The following is a 14200-nucleotide window of genomic DNA, read 5'->3' on the forward strand; positions in this document are numbered from 1 at the left end:
GAGGGAGACACCAGAGAACTGGGCACTCGAATCAAAAACGACACGGATCTGATCAGGCTTTTGTGGATGGTACACCCCCAAAAGATGGTAGATACCAGCATTGTTCATCTTGCTTCAGTGGTGGGGCCACTTCTGCATGACCATTATCAAAGATCTTGCCATGAATATAATGTATTGGTCCTGCATTTTGGGATTCCTTTTAAAATTTCGCTTGTAGAGATGCAAACCGCTTGACTGCCTGCTCTCTGTTATTAGGTAAGAGTCGGCGTGGCTCTTTGAATGGCAGTGGGGCGACCCCAATTGTTGCCGTCATCTCTGTATACGTTTTCATCCATTATTTTTGAGAAGAGAAGGTCCTCCACTGATGGAGCAGGTTTGTTGTCATTGTTGGTTTGGTGAAAGATTGTCTGTCCCAACATTCCATCTGATGACACAGCAGGCTGACTACAGCCAATTTGTGTTTCCTTAACCTGCATGAAGCTTGTGCAAGGTTGAAAAATTGAATGGCGCCCGCCATCCAACACGTGGGTCTTGAATACATTAATTACAGGTTTATGAGCGTTCCCCAAGCACACTTCTCCAATCACCACCCATCCTAGATCAAGGCGTTGGGCGAAGGGGGCTTCATGTGGTCCGTTCACCTGCTGCCTGACCTTGTGTGCTCTGAGCACGTCCCTTCCTAGCAGTAGCAGTATTTCTGCCTCAGGGTCCAGTTCTGGGATGTATTTAGCAATGTGACGGAGATGAGGCTGGTGTACAACTGCACTTGGTGTAGGGATCTCAGCTCGATTGTTGGAATCTCAGGGCATTCGAGGAGTGGTGGAAGAGAGAAAACTTTGCCATCGAGGGACTCAATCAGGAACCCTTCTGCTTTCCTGCCGTATGTTTTCTATGATGCCAGAGCAATGTTCTGAGATGATATGAATAAAGCCTGCTTTGTAACTTGAACTGGTCAAAGAATTCTGGTCGTGCAAGCGAACGATTGCTCTGATCATCCAGAATTACATAGACCTTAATGGCCATATCCTTTAAACCTCCAGGGTAGACTTTTGCAAGGCAGATCTTAGAGCATGAACGACTCCACTGACCTAGGCCACAAACCTCCGTGCAATTAGTGTTAACATCAGCCACGTTCAAATTTTCTTCTCCCTCCCCGCCATACTCTTGTGATGGTGAAGGAGCCTTGACAGGTTCGAATGATGGGCCAGGATGCATGGCTGCATCATGTTTGCTGCTTTCACATTCTACACACTTAACAGGAGACTTGCAGTCCTTGGCAAGGTGTGATGTCGAAGCACAGCACTTGAAACATATTCCTTTCTCCTTGAGAAAGGCCTTCCTTTCTTCAAGAGGTTTCTTCCTGAATGTCCTGCATCGTTTCAATGGGTGTGGCTTGCAATGCAGCGGGCAGTTCTTGTTAGGGTCATTATCATTTGTGCAGATGTCTGTTTTGTGAACTGTGATGGGTTTGTTCCCACAAAAATATTTCACAGCTGGTTTACCTGATCTTGTCAGGGTTGTGTCACTTTGATGAGCGAAGCTTGGGTCATTTCGCTTCTTAGCTTCATAACAGATGAAATCACAGAAATAACTGAATGGAGGGAAACAGCCATTATTCTCCTCCTTGTACCAAGAACCACTGGAAACCCACTTCTCCTGAAGACCATAAGGAAGTTTGTCTACAATTGGTGCAATCCCACGAGACGTATCCAGATATGAGAGGCCAGTGAGGTATCCATCCTCCTTGGCGCCCTGTATCTCCATTAATAAATCTCCAAGTTCACGTAGTTTAACATGATCTTTGGGCTGAAATCTTTGGAAATTGGTCCATCCACTGAAACAACGACTGTTCAATAACTTCGGGGGCAGCATAGCATTCATGTAGCCTCTCCCATGCTTTATTCACTGCCAGGATGGCATTGTTGACATGCACTGAGCGTATGCGTCTCACGTGTTCTCCAGACTCTTTACCAAGCCATTTGGTCATAAGATCTAGTTCTTGGGTCGCTGTGAGTTGGACTTCAGCCACTGCATTGGTAAATGAGGACTGCCATGCACGGAAATTCTCAGGTTTGTCATCAAACTTGTACAGACCTGATGTAATGAGGTCTCGGCGTGCTAAATATTGTGCAAATGAGCTTGGGGGAGGTGGTGAGTTAACTGGTGGCACACGTTGAGGTGTGTGGTACAAGGCATGCGCATCTAGACAGGAGCTTGGCCTCTTGGCCTTTGACCTGAATCCTACTCTCAAGGAATCGGGTAGGTTTCGTGGTGGTGAATGATTCTCTTCAGCCTTGAAACTGTCGTTCGTCATTTGTTGTATTGTACCGACTGTTAGACGCCCTGACCTGAAGCTAGTCTGTGACTCTGCGCATACTAAAGGCTTGACAGGGGGAACCGGTGTACACTGCAGTGGTGACTGATTCTGGAGGTCAATCTGAGACTGAACATATTCGCTGGTTCGTTGTAATCTGGACTTATCTGACACAGACTTTCCATCTCCCACCATGACGTGCATTTTTGTAGCATCCTCAATACCTGTGCCTCCGCCATGGCTGCCTCTGCCTCTCGTTGTAGAGTAAGCACTTCCAACTGTGCATCTAACTTAGCTGTTTCCAACTGATCTTGGGCCTCTCTTGTGACCCTTTCTGTTTCTCTGGCGGCCCTTTTCTACTTTGAGTTTAGCCTCCTGATCAGCATATGTAGCTCTCACCTTGGCTGCTTCTGCCTTAGCTCTAGCACGGGCCCAAACTTGCTGTTGATGTGGTTGTCTTCCCACTCTTAGCACAGGATACTGACGACTTGTTGCTCGTTGCCATCTTGCTTGCTCCAAAACATCAAATTGTGCCCTTTTCACTATGATGTTCTTGTGCAGTGTGTCGAAACTCTGACTAAACACCAAGTTAAACCACAGTCAATGAAGACGGAGTCGAAGCAAGTTTGACCATTTACTACTGTCGAATTCCTTCATTAACTTTTCGGTGAAAACTGCAAACAAACAGTACAAATATTTGGCTTGAAATATCCAACCACAAATAGCTCTATACATAGCCTTTAGCATAAAGTATATCCATATTAGTAGCATTAGAAGCATGCACTAGGTCTGCCCATAACAAAAATAAAAATGTCTTCTAATTCAACAATATACAAAAATATATATTCTCAACACTTAACAGAATGTATTTCAACTTACGGCATTGCCTCTTTAACATTTTCCCAAGTAGATGGCAACGGATAACCTTCAGAGCATGTATGCATGCCTGCCATGTCCAATGTGATCAACCAGGAAGAGAAAACCCCAAGTGACCTCCCGGATGTGATGTCATCCGGCGATCAGATTTCAAAATAAAATCACAAATCCCAGAAAAGACTACAAAACACATTCAAACATATTCTTTACTGAAATTAACCACAACAGTACTAACTTTATGTGAAAATAAAATGAGAAGCTGCATAAAGGCAGCACAATCTTTCTGTAAAGCTACCTGAACCTCATTATATATTATTGTAATAATATAAAATACGTGAGAATACAAACGTTATTCCAATCTGAGGTTTACTGCTCTGTGTGGAAGAACTGAATTCACAAAGATGTAACCCAGTATTTCACAGCTATCTGAGCTGATCTCCATCCCCTACACTGACCGCATACAGGCTGTAGAAATGTTGGATTCAGTGAATGAATCTCAGCAGCTTTGATTCAAACTCATCTCTGCTGCACTGATGTAACCTGTAACTCTGACCATGAACACAGCCTCTGTGCAAACACAGAGCTTTAATGTAAATACAGTACAGCAAGGCTAACCTGTTATTACTTACTAAACTGCAATATTTTCGTGCAATCTTTGAATAACACACAGTCAGCATACTTCAGTTTGTTTTGCAGTCTTTACCTTTAAATCTAACCTCTCTTCTTCCTCTCCTGTCCTCTATCTTACATTTTTCTCCATCTCTGAGTGAAACTTCTCTCTCTTTGCTCTCCCTGGAAATACAGCAGCTCTTCTTTTAACTAGCAGACACACTGTGTGACAAACTGCACACACTTTGTGTGTTTGCTGATATTTGTTGAGCATTTAGAAATGTTGCATTTACCTGCCATACGTGACTCCCTTTATGCTCGCTCCTCTTCAGTAGCGCTAGGCTGCGCGCACAACTTAGGGACTTGGGTTGCTCGGTCTGGCCCACTCTAATTCCTGATTATAACGCTATAAATGATACATAAATTATATGGGTTTGCATATTTAATCCCTTTTTACGCGATAAGCCCCGGTGATGGAGGATATGCCAGTGCGATTGTCTCTTATGTTATTTCTCCATTAGGCTCAGATCGTTTGATGGAAAAGCAAACTTTTCTCAGATGTGTTAAACCTAATGTAACGAGCCTGTTTGAAAATGTTAAGAAGTAGAAAGTACAGATACTTGTGTAAAAATGTAGGGAGTAAAAGTAAAAAATAGTCAGAAAAATAAATACTCAAGTAAAGTACAGATACCTGAAAAATGTACTTAAGTACAGTAACAAAGTATTTGTAATTTGTTACTTCCCACCTCTGCTCAGTGGTGATGGGCTTGGCGTTAACCAGCTGTTCACGACAAGTACTAGCAGGTAACAGTGGTATCAGAGGCAATCGCTGCTGTTAAAGGATTAAGCACTCTTCTTGCGTCCTTTCATTTGTTCTGCTTCTCAAAAATGTTCTTCTGTTTAATCCAAAGACCTCCAACTTGGATTTATGTGTCCACAACACCTTCTTTCAGTCTTTGTGTCCAATGTCTGCGCGCTTTTGCCCATCTCAGTCTTTTCTTTTTAGTGGCCAGTCTGAGATGTGGCTTTTTCATGGCAATTCTGCCATCAGGTCCAGCAACCTCAAGTTTCCTCTTCACTGTTGATGCTGACACTGGTTGACGGGTAGCATTTAGTGCTACTGCAAGGCATCTTTATTTTAAGAATCAAGAATCAAGAATGCCTTTATTAGTCCCACAAATGGGGAAATTGCAGTTAACAGAACATCCATCCAAAACAAAAACATAACACAGACAGGGGGGGACAGATGTCTGAGGTCATGCAACCGTTTCTCAACGGCGCTACCTTTAGCAGAGAGACAGAAAGAGATACATTGGGATAGTTAGGTTCAAAAAAATCATCTCATACTGTGTGTTACTCCCGTCAGTCACCACGAGGACAAGTTCTTTATATACAGATGGTTTATTCCAAGCTCACCAACAGGATCACTCAGCGTTGCCATCGTGAGAACTAATAAAATAAAAATTGTATTTAGAAACCTCACAATTCCTAAACAGTAACCATTAATTCCTTTCTTACACATTCAGCAAACTTCAATCATTTAGACATCATGTAACATGCCTTATAATAACACTATGACCAATATAAACCCAGTACATGTTAGGTTTACAGACATAAAATGCCTGTTTCATCACATTTACATGGAAACTCAAATTAACAGACACCTTGAACGCACCTCATTGCCTGCTGTAACCAAACGGGAGAAATACGATCAACTTCGGAGTTGCACTTCACTCTTCTCAATGAGCGGATCAAAAATTGGACTTGACACATAACTTCACCATAACAACTGACATGAGTCCTTTATATACTTAAGTCCTGTATGAAGATGGCGAGGAGATGCAGAAACCCACGCCCCCATAGTCCTTGTTGCTTGTGTCACACTCTAAAAAGTCCGCACTGAATGTTACTTCCGCTCCACTGAGTTCTGGACCAAACGCATTACTTAAAGGAACATTACAAATATTTGTTACAGACATACAAAGAAGAGCATTGAATAAATTCTGTCAGTAACACTGTGTTCATAAAGAACACCTTACGAGGTTCCAAAAAACACCTCAGCAAAAAGCATATTGCACATATAAAGCCGGGATAGCAGTATGGTGGGTAGGGTCAGGGTCAGGAGGGGACGCAGACGGAGACGAGAGGGTGGGGGCATTGTGGAGCCCAGATGCCAGCTCCCAGGCAAACAGTTTGCTGATAGTGATGGAAGTTCATCAGCAGCCTTGGTACACCAGATCCAGCTTCACAAATCACAGAGAGGGCTGAGGGGGATAGCGGCCTTCACACATAGTTCTGGAGAGATATGATTGCCAGCCAAGGCCGGCTAGGGAGCCGAATTCTGATAATGCAGGTGTTGTTTTGGAACAGGCTGCTTGTTTTTTTCAACAGCCTTCAGTCTCACTGGGAAACCATTCAATAAATCCAATAATCCAAATTCATTAGTTACCCGTCCTCACTGAGCAGAACCGTACCTTATCTCCAGATCGAACCCCTCTCACCTGCTACTCCCCAAGTCTACGGCTCAGGTTCATCAGGCTTTGAGTCTGAGTCTGTACCATTCTGGTCAGCCCATCCACCTGGGTCGGCAGCCTCTGCAGATGTCGAACTGCCGTCCAGGTTTTCTTGATTTCACGGTAAATCAGGTATCCTCCAAGCCCAAACAGAAAAGATACCGCTACCAGATAGCCAAATATGTAAGCGTCTTCCACGTCTTCCACCTCGAGGGCCGAGAAGCACACAGGTCTCCACGAGCTCCAAGAGTCGATGACGTATCCAACCGGGTCTGTTCCACTCGGACACGCAGGCTCCCCTTTCCCAGATCTCATAGTGGAAAAAATTCGATCCATGGTCTTGAAGGCCCAGTTTGCCAAATCCATATTGCTCTCAATCTTATTCTTATTCGAACAGTGTGCAAGAGACGCTCTCACAGCAAGCAGCAAGCAGGAAAGATAGGGAGGGCAGGGAGAGAGATAGAATGCGACCGTCCCCGTCAGAGGCTGGAGCAAGAACTACACACACTCAGATATTTGTCTTCTTGTACAGTTGTGCATCAGAGCCTCATACTTTTTTTTCTGTTCTTGTTAGAGCCAGTTTGTGTTGCTCCCTGAAGGGAGTAGATGACAGCCTGGAAAGAGATTTTAAGTCTTCTCGCAGTTTCTCGCATTGGATGGCCTTTCTGTCTTAGCACAATAGACTGATGGGTCTCTAAAGAAAGTTTGTTCTTTCTGGCCATTCTGAGCCTGTAAACTGCATAGCTTCAGATACTAGAAGCTAACCTAAAGAATGCCATTCTCTCTTTTCTGCTTAATTAGTACGATGGTTTTCAGCTGTGCAACACAATTGCAAAGGGGTAGTCTACAAATTAACTTCAATCAGCAGCCATATCAGGAGATTGATGCAGTTGACTGACAGTTTCTGGTAACAGGCCTCTTTCAAAAATGTAGATCATTCTTTAAAAATCCTAGATGGATACTTTCTTGGTCTGCCAAGGGAAATTATTGTGTAACAGTAACAAAATAATACAGTCTACAGTAACTAAACATCAAAGTGAGAGTGCCAACCTTGCATATAGAAACAAAAATAGATAAAATATAAAAATGTAGATAAGGAAGAGTTATATTAAGGCTGATATTGTACGGGAGAGTAGTGCAAATTGCATTGATAAATATTATGTAATATATACACTATGAATCAAAATGTGTACACAAAGAATCTGGAAGACAGCAGGAGGAGGATATAATCCAAAATTTGAGTGCGGGATCGCATCTCCTGACAGGTGTGTTCACCTGTCACAGAAAGAAGAGTTATTATAGAGTTTTATGGTGAACAGTAGGAATGATTCCCTGAAGCGTTCTTTATGGCAGCGAGGTCGAGGGAGAAGAAGCTCTGCTGCCTCATTAGTGTAGAATGGAGTGGGTGGGTTGTCCGTAATGGAGAGCAGTTTGTTCAGTGACCTCCTGTCCCTCACTGACTCAAACACCTCCAAATTCTGACCTATGGTGGTTCCAGCCTTGCAAATCAGTTTGTTGATAATCTGATTACTTTTGTTTTAAAATTGATAAAATTGTTTGTGAATTTCATGGAAATGCATCTGTCTTCGGAAAATGAAGAAATTTGCAAATGATCTCGAACTTTTGAGTGGTAGGGTACATCGGATAAAATACACCAGTGTTTTGAAAAGTACCATTACACTGCCCTCTTGTGGCAGAATGTTTCACTGCCTAATTAGTCGTGTCTGTTTCACCTGTTTCCACTGTGGATTTGTAGGACGTTATTGGAAATGTGAATGCACACTCAGGAATCAGACACTTGTATTTGAATAGCTGATGGTTTCAAGATGACATTCTACCCAGAGCATTCTTCCTTTGCTCAGCACAGCAGCTGCTCCCAACCCGACTAACTCGTGCTTCTGCACATGGTATGAAACATCTCCATGAGTTATTCTCACAGCACTAAATTTCTTTAATCTTATTCACAACACTACAAGTATGTTACAACAGTTTGATGGTGCATTATACTGCTGCTCACATCAGTCTGTGTTTAATCACAGGAATCTACGAGATGGCTCGATTGCAATGTGGTAAAGCATTAAAACACAAAGCAGCAGTTTGTGCATCTCAACTGAGAGAACATTCTTTTGCTATATAGTGTCTTGTTCACATAGCAGTAATTTAAGGAAATATGGCCAAAGTAATCATACGAGATAAAACACTGATTAGCGCTCTCTTGAAGATTTGAAGGGAATTTTAAATGATGATGAAATACACTAAGATATTTGGGTCCATAGGTTTTTGGACCTGTGACTCGTGTTTTGGAATTTTGGATGTGCACAGTACACCACCACACCAGATTATAAATCTATCAAAATGTGACTACTGAAGTGCAGACTTTAACCTTTAATCCAGCAGTTTTAACAAAAGTAGCACATTAACTGTTTAGGAATTCGACATTTTTATATGCAGTCCTCCATTTTCAGAGGTTCAAAAGTAACTGGGCCATTGACTGACGAGCAGTTTCAAAGCCTGTTTTATGATTGAAAAACAGCATATCTGGAGTTGATTCCAAGTATTGTACTTTATAGTTTCTCACTAAAACTCTCAGTATATAGTAAAAACAAATATCTGCTAGTGACAGGCTCATTAGGCTTAAAAAAAAAAGAGAGCCGATCTATCAGAGAGAGCATAAACTTTAGGAGTGGCCAAATCAGCAGTCTGATTGGGTTGATTGATTATTTTTTTTACTGTAAAAAGAAGGATCACGCTGGCCAGCTCAGCAACACCAAAAGGCCTAAAAGACCACAGAAAACAACTAAAGTGGATGACAGAATTTTTTCCTTGGTTTACAGCAATCCTGGATTCACTCAAGAACAGGAACCACAGATTAGGCTTTGGCAGAGAACACCTAAAAACAAACAAACAAAAAAAAAAGCCTGCACAGATCTGAAAAAGATTTTTGTACAGATGAAACTAAAGTTTTGTACCACAATGATAGGAACAGAAAGTATGGATGATAGAGCTCAGCATACCACACCTGTAAAACATGGAGGAACAAGGCCAGTAGTGTTTATTACCCCGCTCCCGGGGTGGGGTGGGGGGTGGTATTGTTTTTGGTATGTTTCTGTTCAACAATATTACGGCAAAACTATGAGTCTGATTCATACAAAATTTGCAGAAAAGCTGGCTGGTGACATCACCTGATTAAATTTATGCCATGTATAAATTCTGTATAGTTCTGTTTTGTTGTGGGGTCTCTGTTTCTGTCTCCCTGTGTTCTGTTGTGCTGGTGCCTGTTATCCCTCTGTGTCTATATCCCCAAGTGTCAAGCCAGTGTGTACAATGTTAGGTTACTTCCTGTTTTATTTTGGTAGGTCTTTGGTCTGTGTGCTTTGGGTTTAGTTTTTGCTTCCTGTGTTTCCCTCCCAGCTGTTTCCCATTTGCCCATTACCTCCTGTGTATTTAAGTCCTGTGTTTTCTATGCCTGTTGTCGCGTCATTGGTTGTTCCCCGCTGTCTCTTATGTATGTCTAGTCGAGTTAGGTCAATTCGAGTGAAGTCTAGTCAAGTCAGTTTCCTGTCTCTCCCCCGTCAGGTGTATTCTGGGGAGAGCTCATGTTTATTTTTGTAAGATTGGGGTAAATTACACCCTTCCTGGAGTTCTTCATTTTGGGGTCCCCCTGCCTGCCTGCACAGCGGTGAACCCTGACAATTAGGCAGCTGCTTGAATACAACTTTGGCCATATCTCAGTTCATGTGTCGCAGTAAGAAGGACCTCACTATTATCCATGAACAACTAACATTCGATTGGGTTTGGATCAATGTTTGGAGAATGATGTGTTTGTAAGACGGACAATGTTCAAATCAGCAAAAACATCTGCCGGGGGTGAGTTTGTTGTGCCTGGCACCACTTGTTGTTGATGAGTCTGCTGATAGAAGCAGCAGGATGAATTGTGAAATGTACAGTGCTGTACTCTGCTCAGATTCAGCCAAATGTTGCAAAATTGATTGGACAGTGCTTCATGGCACAAATGGTTAATGACCCAAAAACCTACTGCGAAAGCAACCCAAGTTTCTCAAAGCAAAGAAATGTGACTTCTCGGCCAGTTCAGTCAGCTGATTTCAGTGCTTTTCATTTACTGAAGACAAAAAGGCAGAGACCCACAAACAAGCAGCAGCAGCTGCAGGTTTCTGCTGCAAATGCCCAGCAGAGCAACAGTAGAGAGGGGAAACAGCACTCGGTAATATCCCTGGTTTCTAGACTTCAGTAAGTCATTGCCTACAAAATAAGTTTCGTCCAAGAATTAAAAGCAATGCTCAGATTTAAAATTATGCAAATTTGTCCAATTACTTTTGATCTGCTGTTAAATGGGGATTTTTGTATATAAAAATTGATAACCAGTTAATAAAATACTTTTGAATTAAAACTGAAATTCAGGACTCAGATTGTTCAACTTTAAAATTCACTGTGGTGGTGTACAGAGGAAAAGACACTAAAAACTGTGACCAAACTCTTAACTGGTACTGTTTGTTAATCAAGAGATTTAAATAAAGGTCTTTTGTATTATAAAGGCCAGTAAGAGGGTTCTGTGGAGAGGTGATCCAGCTCTGTAGCACCTTTTATAAATAACTGTCCAAGAATGATCTTGTTTGGCAGCATTAACTACACTATCCTTCCATCTCCCATCACATCCTCCATAAGAGGAAGTGTGAGTGTAGGAAATGAGGCTTGTTTGTTTAATGAAAAGCACACACTGACTGCTTTATCTGCATGCAGCCCAAGCACACTAAGATGTGATACTCCTCTGAATGCAAACATCAGAAATCTTGTCTGTAGCCTGCAGACTGTATATATGCAGATATGCTTCAAGATTAGTAAACACTGTGATGACTGTAAGGAAACCAAGTTATTGATAAGCATTGTAATTCTTTTTTTTTTAGGGGCCTGTAGCTTTGAAGAAAAGAAGGATTGCGAAGAAGGCAGACTCTCATTTGTCTTATTTGATTTAACCTTTTGATTTATATTTTGTTGAAGTGAATATAAATGTTTCAATTTTAATTTTAGAGTGCATCTTTGGCAGCCTGTAAATGAAATGTTAAAAGGAGCTTCTGTTGTTGTAATTTCACTTATGGAATGAATTGTTTTCTGTGTAGGCCTGAAAGAAGCCTGTTTATTAATCTACAACACTTTCGTTGTAAGACATGTTATGTATTAACTTTGAAGAGCATTTTCTGTGAAGAAAGACTAGTGCCAACACATTTCTGACTCTAATGTTAATATAGATTTTCATGGGAAAAGGTTTAATTTTCATCACACTGCTGTCACCGGGTAATGTTTCTAAGATACAAACTGAAATATGACAATGCATGAGAAATATTAAAGTGACTGTGGTTGTTACAATATTATTTTTGGAAAATGCTGCAGTGAAAGAAGCAATCTAAATTACTAATTACTTTACAGGAAATTAAGCAAAATTAATGTTGGGCTGTGTCTGCATTTTTCTTTATAAACTCAAATATTCACTTTATGAACTGAAAAATCTTTAGGAATTAGCATTCCTATGAATCACTAAACTAATATTTAGTTGTATAACCACTGTTTCTGAGAACTCCTTCACATCTGTGTTGCATGGAGTCGACCAACTTCTGGCACCTGTGAACAGGTATTCCAGCCCAGGATGATTTGACAACTTTCCACAATTCCTCTGCATTTCGTGGTTTTGCGTCAGAAACAGCATTTTTGATGTCACCCCACAAGTTTTCTGTTAGCCCAAATCCCCAGACCTTAATCTAACTGCTCCACAACTTAAGTATTTTGATATATGCAAACTGAACCATGATCCCTGGTATGTGATAAATAGGCCAGACACCACAGTAAGAGAAACATCCCCATATCATGATGCTTGCACCACCATGCTTCACTGTGTACTGTGGCTTCAATTCAGTGTTTAGGGGTCATCTGACAAACTGTCTGGGGCCCTTGGACCCAAAAAGAACAATCTTACTTTCATCAGTCCACAAAATGTTTCTACATTTCTCTACAGGCCAGTCGATGTGCTCTTTGGCAAACTGCCACCTCTTAGCACATGCCTTTTTTTTTTTTTTAACAGTGAGATTTTATGGGAGCTTCTTGCCGGCAGATTAGCCTCACACAGGCGTCTTCTAATTGTCACAGTACTCACAGGTAACATCAGACTGTCTCTGATCACCCTGGAGCTGATCACTGGCTGAGTCTTTCCCATCCTGGGTATTCTTCGATCCATTTAAATGGTAGTCTTCTGTTTTCATCCACGTCTCTCTGGCTTTGCTTTCCATTTTAGAGCATTGGAGATCATTTTAGCCGAGCAGCCTGTTGTTTTCTGCACTACTTTATGTTTTCCCCTGTCCAACATTTTAATCAAAGAACGCTGTTATCTTGAACGGCCCATTTTTCTCAGGTTTTCAGTGAGAAATGCATGTACAACATGTGTTGGCTTCATCCTTAAATAAGGGCCACCTGATTGACACCTGTTTTTTCACAGAATGAATGCCCTCACTGATTGGACTCTATACTGCTATTTTTTTTTTTTTAACACGCCCCTTTCAATTAATTATTCAATTACACAGACTCAGGAGCATGCATCTCATGAATGTTGGGTCTGTTGGTTTTCTATGACTCTACTACACCTACTGGTAAATTATTTGCCATGTAGTAATATGATTTCTACCAAAAATATTGAATGATCTGGTTAGTCATGTTGGACTGCTATTATTTCGAACACAACTGTATGTGCAAAGCCCCCCTCAAAAAAGTGCACAAATAAAAGCATTTAATACTTGAATATAATCTGTACATCTTAAAAAGAATCAGCTCTCCAAACTGAAGATACAGTGAACTATAGTGTTGATACAAACAGATGATCAGTCTCAACCTCGACAGTGACTCAAGCCACAAGCAGGACACAACCAGCCTCTGCCACCCACCACTTATTTTCGTCGGCTTCCAACCTCCAGTAGCAATGTGCTGCCTCTAGCTGCTCATAACACCCACCTGCTGCCCCATGTGCGGCTTTCAGATTTTTGAAGAAAACCACACACACCTCCCTTTTTAACCTCTGAAGTACACAGTTTGAGCCTCAAACAGTCTCTTACAAAGACCTTTAAAACATATAACATCTGTCTGATGGCATAATGTTCACCCACACAGAACTGCAGACCACAGCCTCATCCAGCCACATCCCACTGAATGTTCTAAGGACCCTCGACAGCCTCTCCCTGCAACCTGCAGCTATCTCCTCCGCCTGCAGATTAAGGCAGACCACAAGATAAAATTGCCACCTACTGCCTCTTCTAGGCACTTTCAACCAGCACCATGAACCCACATAGCTGAAAAGTGATGCTACATTTGAACCAACCACACACCTACAGTCTCATCCAGCATCATGCACTTTCAATTTTTCTGTTAGTGCCAAATCTCCTCCAAACAAAATTTATATCTTTTTCTCTCCCGTGCAGCATAGCATGCCTGGTTTATAGGATAATTGAAGGACTGATCAAAAATCTCTGTAAAACCCTGAGGAATATTTGCCAATATCAATCTTAGCTGTAGTCTTTAATGGAAAGAAAGTCGAGTTTTTGAATATTTAATATGCCTTCAGCTACAGGCATGTATGTTAATGGGGGTAATGAAATTTAAAAAAAAAAAAAAAAAGGTTTGCCACACCACTGGAGGTCGTCCTTGTGAAAGAACAAAACAACACAAAGTTGATGTAGGATTTTTACACCATCTTATAGGCCAGGATCTCTCCATATTATTGACAGCTATATAAACATTCTTACTTTTTGTAAAAACTTTGAAATAGTCAATGAGCATTGTCCACGAACTTCTCTGATTAAACTCCATACAGAGAGAAGGGGAGGGGCCTGGG

General features: G+C 41.5%; 1 protein-coding gene across 3 annotated transcripts in view; it reads left to right on the forward strand.

Annotated features, from left to right (window-relative positions):
- The window catches only part of figla (folliculogenesis specific bHLH transcription factor), a 28501-nt gene extending 16898 nt beyond the window's left edge, over positions 1-11603 (forward strand). Inside the window, exon 7 of one of the 3 annotated variants that reach the window (XM_030737758.1) lies at positions 11235-11600. The gene's annotated coding sequence lies outside the window, so the exon portion shown is untranslated. Of the gene's footprint in view, positions 1-8068; positions 8200-11234 lie in introns of those variants that run through there. The other 2 variants (XM_030737757.1, XM_030737756.1) reach the window with 2 other exon arrangements.
- Positions 11604-14200: the final 2597 nt, after the last annotated feature.

The sequence above is a fragment of the Archocentrus centrarchus genome, chromosome 9 (genome assembly GCF_007364275.1).
Source record: "Archocentrus centrarchus isolate MPI-CPG fArcCen1 chromosome 9, fArcCen1, whole genome shotgun sequence".
Taxonomy (NCBI): domain Eukaryota; kingdom Metazoa; phylum Chordata; class Actinopteri; order Cichliformes; family Cichlidae; genus Archocentrus; species Archocentrus centrarchus.